This window comes from Oncorhynchus mykiss, chromosome 2, assembly GCF_013265735.2.
Source record: "Oncorhynchus mykiss isolate Arlee chromosome 2, USDA_OmykA_1.1, whole genome shotgun sequence".
NCBI lineage: Eukaryota > Metazoa > Chordata > Actinopteri > Salmoniformes > Salmonidae > Oncorhynchus > Oncorhynchus mykiss.
The window spans coordinates 96,757,795-96,771,453 of record NC_048566.1 but is presented as its reverse complement, the minus strand read 5'-3'; the positions used below and the strand labels follow the sequence as shown (position 1 = coordinate 96,771,453).

Sequence of the window (13,659 nt, the reverse complement as noted above, 5' to 3'; positions counted from 1 at the left end):
CTCTAGCTAGGCCCTTGGCTTATTGGCTCCTGAGAGGGGGCATGTGATTGTGAACCATTGGCCCCTGGTTCCTAGTCTCCCGCCATTCTCATAATCAGTCCCCTTAACCATTCACAGTTTCACATGAGATACAGTAGTCTGATCCAACAGTTGGTTCTCTCTCTCTCTGTCCAACTATACGCAGTAGCAATTAGCCTGGGGACAAAGTTGCAGAGAAAACCACTCTCCTTCCTTGCTCCTCCATCGATCTTCAAAAGCCTCCTACTACACCAGGGTTCTACTCTGTCCCCCTTTTGTTTTTACAATGACTACGTGTGCCCCTACGTAGAAAAATGTAGACGCACACAAAAGACATTTAGGAGCACAATGAAAAATATGTGAGGGGTTAAACTGGAATCCTTCACAAATTCCAGGTCGCACAGCTACATACACTATATACAGTACCAGTCAAAAGTTTGGACACACCTACTCATTCCAGGGTTTTCCTTTATTTTTTATTGTAGAATAATAGTGAAGACATCAAAACTATGAAATAGCACATAAGGAATCATGTAGTAACTAAATAAGTGTTAAACAAATCAAAATATATTTTATATTTTATATTCTTCAAATAGCCACCCTTTGCCGCGATGACAGCTTTGCACACTCTTGGCATTCTCTCAACCAGCTTCACCTGGAATGCTTTTCCAACAGTCTTGAAGGTGTTCCCACATATGCTGAGCACTTCTCGGCTGCTTTTCCTTGCTGCAGAATGTTGTGGTAGCCATGCTGGTTAAGTGTGCCTTGAATTCTAAATAAATCGCAGACAGTCCGAGGGACAAATCTGGGTTTGGAGGATGCCCGAAAAACGCTACCTGCCCGAATGCATAGTACCAACCGTAAAATTTGGTGGAGGAGGAATAATGTTTTGGGGCTGTTTTTCATGTTTCGGGCTAGGCTCCCTACTTCCAATGAAGGGAAATCATAACGCTACAGCATACAATGACATTCTAGACGATTCTGTGCTTCCAACTTCGTTGCAACAGTTTGGGGAAGACCGTTTCCTGTTTCAGCATGAAGTGAGGTCCATACCTAGGAAGCCATCATTGTAAATAAGAATTTGCTCATAACTGACTTGCCTAGTTAAATAAAGGTTAAATAAATAAATACGGAAATGGTTTGTTGAGATCAGTGTGGAAGAATTTGACTGTCCTGCACAGAGCCCTGACCTCAACCCCATCGAACACCTTTGGGATGAATTGGAACGCCGACTGCAAGCCAGGCCTAATCGCCCAACATCAGTGCCCGACTTCACTAATGCTCTTGAGGCTGAATGGAAGCTAGTCCCCACAGTAATGTTCCAACATCTAGTGGAAAGCCTTCCCAGAAGAGTGTAGGCTGTTGTAGCAGCAATATACCAACATCTAGTGGAAAGCCTTCCCAGAATAGTGGAGGCTGTTATAGTTGCAATGTTCCTACATCTAGTGGAAATCCTTCCCAGAATAGTGGAGGCTGTTATAGTTGCAATGTACCAACATCTAGTGGAAATCCTTCCCAGAAGAGTGGAGGCTGTTATAGTTGCAATGTACCAACATCTAGTGGAAAGCCTTCCCAGAATAGTGGAGGCTGTTATAGTTGCAATGTACCAACATCTAGTGGAAAGCCTTCCCAGAATAGTGGAGGCTGTTGTAGCAGCAATGTACCAACATCTAGTGGAAAGCCTTCCCAGAATAGTGGAGGCTGTTATAGTTGCAATGTACCAACATCTAGTGGAAAGCCTTCCCAGAATAGTGGAGGCTGTTGTAGCAGCAAAAGGGTGGACCAACTCCATATTAATGCACATGATTTTAGAATGAGATGTTCGACAAGCAGGTGTCCACATACTTTTGGTCATGTAGTGTAGTTAGGCATGTAGTGTATTTAAGTTAATTGGTCGCACTTTAGAGCCCTGTACACCTCAGGAAACATGCTTATTAGCTTAATGAATGATCACCTTGACCCTTCAGTTTCTCCACTCTCAGCATTCCCTACAACCAGTACAACCAGTACAACGTTCAGTTCCCACTCTCAGCCTTCCCTGGGCCAGTACAACGCTCAGCCTTCCCTGGGCCAGTACAACGTTCAGCCTTCCCTGGGCCAGTACAACGTTCAGCCTTCCCTGGGCCAGTACAACGCTCAGCCTTCCTTGGGCCAGTACAACGCTCAGCCTTCCCTGGGCCAGTACAAAGTTCAGCCTTCCCTGGGCCAGTACAACCTTCAGCCTTCCCTGGGCCAGTACAACATTCAGCCTTCCCTGGGCCAGTACAACCTTCAGCCTTCCCTGGGCCAGTACAACGTTCAGCCTTCCCTGGGCCAGTACAACGTTCAGCCTTCCCTGGGCCAGTACAACATTCAGCCTTCAGTCCCTACTCTCAACTCAACCTATGGCCATGCAGTAAAGATTTTAGTTGAGACAGGTATTCTCTCTCCTGTGTGTTCAAATCCACTGAAGAGAGATAGCGGTACGCCCAAATCCAATGAAGAGAGAGAGCGGTATGCCCAAATCCACTGAAGAGAGAGAGCGGTATGCCAAATCCACTGAAGAGAGAGAGCGGTATGCCCAAATCCACTGAAGAGAGAGAGCGGTATACCCAAATCCACTGAAGAGAGAGAGCGGTATGCCCAAATCCACTGAAGAGAGAGAGCGGTATGCCCAAATCCACTGAAGAGAGAGAGCGGTATGCCCAAATCTACTGAAGAGAGAGAGCGGTACGCCCAAATCCACTGAAGAGAGAGAGAGCGGTAGGCACCAAATCGACCCCATAACTCTGCCCCCCTAGGCACTCTTGTAGACCTGAAATGATTTGATAGGTGTAAATCAGTGTGACTCCACCCAGCCGTTCAGAAAGAGAGGTGAAGTAATGTGCTATATTGCTTGAACCTATCTAATCCTTTCAGAGCTCTGGGCCCTCTTCATACCTCATAGCTCAACTTACCTGCCAGCTAAGGTCAGCACTGGCCCCCTGATAGATGTCCCTCCTAGAACATGTTCACAAGCCAGTTCTCGGGAAACAACCTGTCATTCCATATATCTGCTCTATTCCAACACAAACCCATCCAATTCAACAACCCTTTCAAGCCCCTGATGACTGCGTTGAGAAGCACTGTCCTATAGCATGTTCAATTTCACAACCCCCACAAGCAGCTGTTTAAAGTAGAGGAAGATTCATACTACCTTGATATAGACTCCTGTGCTATTTCAACCTCACCTCGACAGAAGTTGTCTTAATCCAGTTTCAGTCTCCTTCCGAATTCTGGGCGTTCTTGTTGCAACTGTTCAAACTAGTTGTTTGAGTTCATGTTCAAACCAATGCCATTACAAATGTGGAAAAATCCTACTTTTTCCCGAAAGAAAATACAATTCACACTTAACTATCAAACTGCCAGGGCCACAGTCCAATATTCATTGTGATATTACTATCATTTCTCCATCTTCCAACATGAATGGAGAAAACAACAACTGGAGGCATTATGTGGTCTGCTTGTGATTTCTACCAGTTGTTAGAACCAGTTCAGGGAACAGAACCCGAAAACCTGAAAATAAAATTTTTCAAGGAACAGAATCAGAATTAGGAACGAAAGTGATCTATGCTGTTCCGGAACACAACTGTTATTTTAAAAGCATGCGAACCGGTTAATAACTTTATTTTACTTTTTGGGCATTTTTTCCAGTCCAACAATACAACACAACAAAGAGCCTATGCAAAGCCCTTTCTCTGTCAATCAGAAACTTCTCCTAGTGTCTGCTTGCCAGATGAAAATCATGTATGCCCCTCTGAAGCATAGCTGTAGCGTACTGACATTACCAGTGTGATTCAGAAGATGGGGAGGGAGATTTTTAATGAGGGAAGAAGGAATTCATTTTTTCAATGCTACTTAGGGATAGTATAGTTACCACATTTCACATTGGATTTATTAACTACAAAAAGATGAGACATGTTTTTAATTCGGGTGCCGCTCTGCACACACCAGCTTGTTAGCTAACTAGCTTCTCTGGTCCAACGTTAAGCCAATTCTGAAGTTCAAAGACATTTAAAGTTCATCCATTGAAGCCTCTCCTCAGTTGGTATAAATCTGTGGGCCCAATTCAAATAATGCATGTTGTCAGAAGATGCCCAGCACTTCAAGCCACGCTTCCTCCTTCACTCTCCCTCGATCGCCCCATCCGCAAAATTTAAATTTAATCTCGCGCTCAAGACTGGTCTTTCCATCACGCAGTGTAAACAACTCACCGAACTAAAGCACTAAGCTACAGGACTGAGCTACAGGACTGAGCTACAGGACTGAGTTACAGGACTGAGTTACAGGACTGAGCTACAGGACTGAGCTACAGGACTGAGCTACAGGACTGAGTTACAGGACTGAGCTACAGGACTGAGCTACAGGACTGAGCTACAGGACTGAGCTACAGGACTGGGCTACAGGACTGAGTTACAGGACTGAGCTACAACACTGAGCTACAACACTGAGCTACAACACTGAGCTACAACACTGAGCTACAACAATGAGCTACAGGACTGAGCTACAGGACTGAGCTACAGGACTGAGCTACAGGACTGAGCTACAACACTGAGCTACAACACTGAGCTACAGGACTGAGCTACAGAACTGAGCTACAGGACTGAGCTACAACACTGAGCTACAGGACTGAGCTACAGGACTGAGCTACAACACTGAGCTACAGGACTGAGCTACAACACTGAGCTACAGGACTGAGCTACAGGACTGAGCTACAGGACTGAGCTACAACACTGAGCTACAGGACTGAGCTACAACACTGAGCTACAGGACTGAGCTACAACACTGAGCTACAGGACTGAGCTACAGGACTGAGCTACAGGACTGAGCGACAACACTGAGCTACAACACTGAGCTACAGGACTGAGCTACAACACTGAGCTACAGGACTGAGCTACAACACTGAGCTACAGGACTGAGCTACAGGACTGAGCTACAACACTGAGCTACAACACTGAGCTACAGGACTGAGCTACAACACTGAGCTACAGGACTGAGCTACAGGACTGAGCTACAACACTGAGCTACAACACTGAGCTACAGGACTGAGCTACAGGACTGAGCTACAACACTGAGCTATAGTTTGCCCCCTCCATAGCGAGCTGCTCTATCCGTGCTGCCTGATTGGTGAAGTAATTTAATGTTGAGCTAAATGTAAAAGAAACATTTACAAAAACAGAAAGGACCGATATAAATGAGTACTTTTATTTTGGTTGGAACCATGTTCATAACTTTATTTTGCTGGTCGGAAACAGTGGAACGGAACTAAAGAAAATAATGGTTCCGTTCAGAACAAAACTATTGGAAAACAGTTTTGGTTCCAACCCCTGGTTTCAATGCGTGTTAAGGTATGAAATAGCAGGGTCCAACTGTCGCACGCCCAACTGTTCCCGAGGACTGGCGTTGCCCATCCCTGCTCTAGGCAATCTCTTATAGACTAAACGGTATCGTCATTGATTAAACATTTTCCCCCTTGTGTATTGTAGCTTGAATTGTGGAAAAGTGGTTCGCCCAATGTTTAGAAGGTAATGTAACCCCGGGTTGAAATGGATGCTTATGTGTTACTCTAAAGTAACTGTTATGTAAAAGCACTGTTTACACTCCTCTGTTTATGTTGTTCTGTGTTGTTTTATTAAGCGTTTTGCCTGACGTCCTGCTAGTTCTGTACAGTGTATGTTGTTGTTTGGAGTCTGGACCATATCGGGTGTTCAACCAAATAATCAAACAAAACTACTAACAGACAAGATCCTATCTAGGCCTGGGAAGTGCCAGGGACCTCACCATTCTATAATGTCACAATACGGAGTTCCCGATACCAATATGTATTGCGGTTCGTTACTATTTGTAACTTTTTTTTTTTTAAATTGCGAATACATTTTTCCCAAAACGTATTGCTCACAATCTGTTTGCTGTAGAGGGACAAGAGAGAGCCATAATGAAAAGGAGAAAACGTATTTTGGACATTTTGCTGATATCGTTCATTACAATAAATAACCTACGAGAGAAATGTGAAGTTGAAAATGAAAAAACTTTTGCTAATATGGGTGATTGTTGATGGGACAACTTCTAAAGTAGTATTAGTAGGTTTAAGGGTCATATAAAATGTTTTTTTTATTTTAAATTTAACAGTGTTGTGTTGCATATTCATGTCAATAATGTACCGTTCAGTGTATCGTTATCGTGATAATTCAGTCAATTTATCGTGATAATTCAGTCAATTTATCGTGATAATTCAGTCAATTTATTGTGCTAATTCAGTCAATTTATCGTGCTAATTCAGTCAATTTATCGTGATAATTCAGTCAATTTATTGTGTTAATTCAGTCAATTTATCGTGCTAATTCAGTCAATTTATCGTGCTAATTCAGTCAATTTATCGTGATAATTCAGTCAATTTATTGTGTTAATTCAGTCAATTTATCGTGCTAATTCAGTCAATTTATTGTGCTAATTCAGTCAATTTATCGTGATAATTCAGTCAATTTATCGTGAAATGGATTTTTGCCCCTATCGCCCCGCTCTAATGCAAACACAAAAAGTCCCCAATATTAAAAGCCAATGGGAAATTGTCTTACATATGGCACTGTTATTCCGGGACATTGCTACTCGATTACTTGGGAGACTATTCATTTTTGAGAAGAAAAAATATAGGCCTATGTCTAAAATGTAATTATATATGTGACATTGCTACATGGCCTACAAGGATTGAGCATTACATTCTGAATGTTAATTAAACAGTTTTATGAGTTTTTATGACATCACACGTGTAGCTTGTTGTTGTTACCGGTCAATCACAGCGGCACTACAGTCACACGGCAGTCCTACAATCTAAGCTAGATGCCCTCAAACTCACTCAAATCATCAAGGAACCCACCAGGTACAACCCTAACTCTGTAAACAAGGGCACCCTCATTGACGTCATCCTGACCAACTGGCCCTCCAAATACACCTCTGCTGTCTACAACCAGGATCTCAGCGATCACTGCCTCATTGCCTGTATCCGCTACGGAGCCGCAGTCAAACGACCACCCCTCATCACTGTCAAACGCTCCCTAAAACACTTCTGTGAGCAGGCCTTTCTAATCGACCTGGCCCGGGTATTCTGGAAGGACATTGACCTCATCCCGTCAGTTGAGGATGCCTGGTCTTTCTTTAAAAGTAACTTCCTCACCATTTTAGATAAGCATGCTCCGTTCAAAAAATGCAGAACTAAGAACAGATATAGCCCCTGGTTCACTCCAGACCTGACTGCCCTTGACCAGCACAAAAACATCCTGTGGCGGACTGCACTAACATCGAATAGTCCCCGCGATATGCAACTGTTCAGGGAAGTCAGGAACCAATACACACAGTCAGTCAGGAAAGCTAAAGCCAACTTCTTCAGGCAGAAGTTTGCATCCTGTAGCTCCAACTCCAAAAAGTTCTGGGACACTGTGAAGTCCATGGAGAACAAGAGCACCTCCTTCCAGCTGCCCACTGCACTGAGGCTAGGTAACACGGTCACCACCGATAAATCCATGATTATCGAAAACTTCAACAAGCATTTCTCAACGGCTGGCCATGCCTTCCGCCTGGCTACTCCAACCTCGGCCAACAGCTCCCCCCCCCCCGCAGCTACTCGCCCAAGCCTCTCCAGGTTCTCCTTTACCCAAATCGAGATAGCAGATGTTCTGAAAGAGCTGCAAAACCTGGACCCGTACAAATCAGCTGGGCTTGACAATCTGGACCCTCTATTCCTGAAACTATCCGCCGCCATTGTCGCAACCCCTATTACCAGCCTGTTCAACCTCTCTTTCATATCGTCTGAGATCCCCAAGGATTGGAAAGCTGCCGCAGTCATCCCCCTCTTCAAAGGGGGCGACACCCTGGACCCAAACTGTTACAGACCTATATCCATCCTGCCCTGCCTATCTAAGGTCTTCGAAAGCCAAGTCAACAAACAGGTCACTGACCATCTTGAATCCCACCGTACCTTCTCCGCTGTGCAATCTGGTTTCCGAGCCGGTCACGGGTGTACCTCAGTCACGCTCAAGGTACTAAACGATATCATAACCGCCATCGATAAAAGACAGTACTGTGCAGCCGTCTTCATAGACCTTGCCAAGGCTTTCGACTCTGTCAATCACCGTATTCTTATCGGCAGACTCAGTAGCCTCGGTTTTTCGGATGACTGCCTTGCCTGGTTCACTGGCTCCAGGTCATCTACAAGTCCATGCTAGGTAAAGCTCCGCCTTATCTCAGTTCACTGGTTACGATGGCAACACCCATCCGTAGCACGCGCTCCAGCAGGTGTATCTCACTGATCATCCCTAAAGCCAACACCTCATTTGGCCGCCTTTCGTTCCAGTTCTCTGCTGCCTGTGACTGGAACGAATTGCAAAAATCGCTGAAGTTGGAGACTTTTATCTCCCTCACCAACTTCAAACATCTGCTATCTGAGCAGCTAACCGATCGCTGCAGCTGTACATAGTCTATTGGTAAATAGCCCACCCATTTTCACCTACCTCATCCCCATACTGTTTTTATTTATTTATTTTTTTGCTCTTTTGCACACCAATATCTCTACCTGTACATAACCATCTGATCATTTATCACTCCAGTGTTAATCTGCATAATTGTAATTATTTGCCTACCTTCTCATGCCTTTTGCACACAATGTATATATAGACTCCCCTTTTTTCTACTGTGTTATTGACTTGTTAATTGATTACTCCATGTGTAACTCTGTGTTGTCTGTTCACACTGCTATGCCTTATCTTGGCCAGGTCGCAGTTGAAAATGAGAACTTGTTCTCAACTAGCCTACCTGGTTAAATAAAGGTGAAATAAAATAAATAAAAAATAAATAAAAAAATAAATAAAAAAAAACATGCTCCCATGTGTAGCGAGGGAGATTTCTAATCAATGCAAAATGGAATTAAAATGATGGAATAAAGTTGTCTAAATGAGAAGGAATAGGCTACAATAATCAACCAACAGGTATGCTGTTGTTTCATATGAATGGCGGCTAGCCTAGCGGTTAAGAGCGTTGGGCCAGTAACCAAAAAGTTGCTGGTTTGAATCCCCGAGCTGACTAAGTGATACATCTGTCAATGTGCCCTTGAACAAGGCGCTTAATCCTAACTGCTCCTGTAAATCACTCTGAATTAGAGCGTCCTGCTAAATGACTAAAATGTTGTAGATAAGGACGTCTCAATTAGCATCGCTACTTTAGCTAGATGGCTAACTTTACAATGACTTGATGCAGTCAAAACAGCCACTATCAGATGGTATGATAGAGAACCTATGGAAGCGAACAGGTTTGTTTATCTAGCGGGAGTCGGTTTGGATCATTTCCCTCTCCCTCCCTCCGTGCCACACAGACTGTCACATGAGCAAGACTTCATTGAAGTAAAAAAAATAATAATAATATACGGTGCCTTGCGAAAGTATTCGGCCCCCTTGAACTTTGAGACCTTTTGCCACATTTCAGGCTTCAAACATAAAGATATAAAACTGTATTTTTTTGTGAAGAATCAACAACAAGTGGGACACAATCATGAAGTGGAACGACATTTATTGGATATTTCAAACTTTTTTAACAAATCATAAAACTGAAAAATTGGGCGTGCAAAATTATTCAGCCCCCTTAAGTTAATACTTTGTAGCGCCACCTTTTGCTGCGATTACAGCTGTAAGTCGCTTGGGGTATGTCTCTATCAGTTTTGCACATCGAGAGACTGAAATTTTTTCCCATTCCTTGCAAAACAGCTCGAGCTCAGTGAGGTTGGATGGAGAGCATTTGTGAACAGCAGTTTTCAGTTCTTTCCACAGATTCTCGATTGGATTCAGGTCTGGACTTTGACTTGGCCATTCTAACACCTGTATATGTTTATTTTTGAACCATTCCATTGTAGATTTTGCTTTATGTTTTGGATCATTGTCTTGTTGGAAGACAAATCTCCGTCCCAGTCTCAGGTCTTTTGCAGACTCCATCAGGTTTTCTTCCAGAATGGTCCTGTATTTGGCTCCATCCATCTTCCCATCAATTTTAACCATCTTCCCTGTCCTTGCTGAAGAAAAGCAGGCCCAAACCATGATGCTGCCACCACCATGTTTGACAGTAGGGATGGTGTGTTCATTGTGATGAGCTGTGTTGCTTTTACGCCAAACATAACGTTTTGCATTGTTGCCAAAAAGTTCAATTTTGGTTTCATCTGACCAGAGCACCTTCTTCCACATGTTTGGTGTGTCTCCCAGGTGGCTTGTGGCAAACTTTAAACGACACTTTTTATGGATATCTTTAAGAAATGGCTTTCTTCTTGCCACTCTTCCATAAAGGACAGATTTGTGCAATATAACGACTGATTGTTGTCCTATGGACAGAGTCTCCCACCTCAGCTGTAGATCTCTGCAGTTCATCCAGAGTGATCATGGGCCTCTTGGCTGCATCTCTGATCAGTCTTCTCCTTGTATGAGCTGAAAGTTTAGAGGGACGGCCAGGTCTTGGTAGATTTGCAGTGGTCTGATACTCCTTCCATTTCAATATTATCGCTTGCACAGTGCTCCTTGGGATGTTTAAAGCTTGGGAAATCTTTTTGTATCCAAATCCGGCTTTAAACTTCTTCACAACAGTATCTCGGACCTGCCTGGTGTGTTCCTTGTTCTTCATGATGCTCTCTGCGCTTTTAACGGACCTCTGAGACTATCACAGTGCAGGTGCATTTATACGGAGACTTGATTACACACAGGTGGATTGTATTTATCATCATTAGTCATTTAGGTCAACATTGGATCATTCAGAGATCCTCACTGAACTTCTGGAGAGAGTTTGCTGCACTGAAAGTAAAGTGGCTGAATAATTTTGCATGCCCAATTTTTCAGTTTTTGATTTGTTAAAAAAGTTTGAAATATCCAATAAATGTCGTTCCACTTCATGATTGTGTCCCACTTGTTGTTGATTCTTCACAAAAAAATACAGTTTATATCTTTATGTTTGAAGCCTGAAATGTGGCAAAAGGTCGCAAAGTTCAAGGGGGCCGAATACTTTCGCAAGGCACTGTACATATTTTTTCATTTTCTTTTTCATCTTTAACATGTATTTTGACTATCCGGATACCCCCCCCCCCCCCAAAATAAATAAATAAATATATAATTGATATTATTTGAATAGTGAAATAATTTCAACTAATGCATAACCTAAATGGTGGACAAAGCCTAGCAATGCCTTGCCGGTTGCTACTCTGTTTTACTGTAGTTTTAGTTACCTCGGCTAATCTTCCTTAGCAAACGGCTTCTTCTCCAGCCAATGCTACATTTCACCAGAAGAACAAGAACATCTTCCAGGTGGTTGGACAGTCTTAATTGGTCCACATCGTGTTTTAAAGTCTCAGAGTATGACACATAATATTAAACATCCTAATATTAGAGAAGCTAACTCAGGCATTTTGTCATAGTGCTTAGAGCGTTGGACTAGTAACCGGAAGGTTGCAAGTTCAAATCCTGAGCTGACAAGGTACAAATCTGTCGTTCTGCCCCTGAACAGGCAGTTAACCCACTGTTCCTAGGCCGTCATTGAAAGTAAGAATTTGTTCTTAACTGACTTGCCCTAGTTAAATAAAGGTAAAATAAAATACATCTGTGCTTAACAACGTCTCGAACTGCATGAACATGGTAACACTTCCAAGAATGTCTCGTGTGTTAATGCTCTTTCCATTCTGGACATACCACAGGCTGCACAGGTAAGACGTAACCCTGGTTCTGTCACCTGCCTATTGAGCAAGTGCATACTCTTTAATTGTTGAAAGTACTGTAGTAACCTGTTTGTGTGTATGCACGCATATGTGTTTTGCTTGCCTGCCGTGGGAGGGCCTGTATCTAGGATCAGGTCCCCTCGTCCAAATATCCTTATTCATTGTGATGAAGCAAAACTGATCCTATATCCCATCAGCACTCTGAGACTGTTTGTGAATACGGTCCCTGGTCTCGTTGCCGTTTTGTTGTGAGATGACGAGCTTGACGCTAAGTCAGAACAAAATTCTCCTGTACATGCAGGGAATAGGCAAAAAGGTGTCGTTAGTGAGGCAGGCCAAAAACTATCATACACAGGAGGATTAAATTACGGGGAAAAACAGCACTCCGAATAGAAGTGTGTCACAAAACAAACAATACCTCACAATGATGGGGTGCAAAGAGCTGAACTAAATAGTGTGTGATAATGACATACAGGTGTGTGAACAGGTGATCAGAATTCAGGTGACTGGGATCTGGAGAGTGTGCTGTGTTCTTTGAGGGTGTGAGCTGGACAGTGGGCTGGAGAGTGAGCTGCGTTCAGGGGATCTACGTGTTTGAGAGTGTGAGCTGGACAGTGGGCTGCGTTCAGGGGATCTACGTGTTTGAGAGTGTGAGCTGGACAGTGGGCTGGAGAGTGAGCTGCGTTCAGGGGATCTACGTGTTTGAGAGTGTGAGCTGGACAGTGGGCTGGAGAGTGAGCTGCGTTCAGGGGATCTACGTGTTTGAGGGTGTGAGCTGGACAGTGTGCTGGACAGTGGGCTGCGTTCAGGGGATCTACGTGTTTGAGAGTGTGAGCTGGACAGTGGGCTGGAGAGTGAGCTGCGTTCAGGGGATCTACGTGTTTGAGGGTGTGAGCTGGACAGTGGGCTGGAGAGTGAGCTGCGTTCAGGGGATCCACATGTTTGAGAGTGTGAGCTGGACAGTGGGCTGGAGAGTGAGCTGCGTTCAGGGGATCTACGTGTTTGAGGGTGTGAGCTGGACAGTGGGCTGGAGAGTGAGCTGCGTTCAGGGGTGTTTGAGAGTGTGAGCTGGAAGCAGACGTTACAGTCCAGCTGCACTGAGTACAGCCCAACAGCCCTGGCATTAACACGTATACACCAACTGTCTGTAGCAGAGCTCTAACAGTACGGGTGTAACAGTGTTCATGATAAGGAGTGAAACTGGAACGTGTCCCGCTGCTATGCTCCTTTATACTCCTCTAGTCAAAAAAAATTCAATATATAGTCTCTGAGATACACAATAGGTTTGACAAAGCAAAGCAGTGTGCCTTACAGGACAGTAGGATATGCTGCTCCTTCTAATATCTATTGTAGCATGTTGCCAGAGCTAGAGGAGTTGCCAGAACTAGAGGAGTTGCCAGAACTAGTTGAGTTGCCAGAACTAGAGGAGATGTCAGAACTAGAGGAGTTGCCAGAACTAGTTGAGTTGCCAGAACTAGAGGAGTTGTCAGAACTAGTTGAGTTGCCAGAACTAGTTGAGTTGTCAGAACTAGTTGAGTTGTCAGAACTAGTTGAGTTGTCAGAACTAGTTGAGTTTTCAGAACTAGAGGAGTTGTCAAACCTAGAGGAGTAGTCAGAACTAGTTGAGTTGCCAGAACTAGAGGAGTTGTCAGAACTAGAGGAGTTGTCAGACCTAGAGGAGTTGCCAGAACTAGAGGAGTTGCCAGACCTAGAGGAGTTGCCAGACCTAGAGGAGTTGCCAGAACTAGAGGAGTTGCCAGAACTAGAGGGGTTGCCAGACCTAGAGGAGTTGTCAGACCTAGAGGAGTTGCCAGAACTAGAGGAGTTATCAGAACTAGAGGAGTTGTCAGACCTCGAGGAGTTGTCAGACCTCGTGGAGTTGTCTGACCTAG

The 13,659-nt window shown here is 44.0% G+C and overlaps 1 protein-coding gene across 4 annotated transcripts in view; it reads left to right on the top strand.

Annotated features, from left to right (window-relative positions):
- LOC110500541 (pleckstrin homology domain-containing family A member 5) overlaps positions 1 to 13,659 on the top strand; it is a 249,944-nt gene that overhangs the window by 125,620 nt on the left and 110,665 nt on the right. The window lies entirely within an intron of this gene.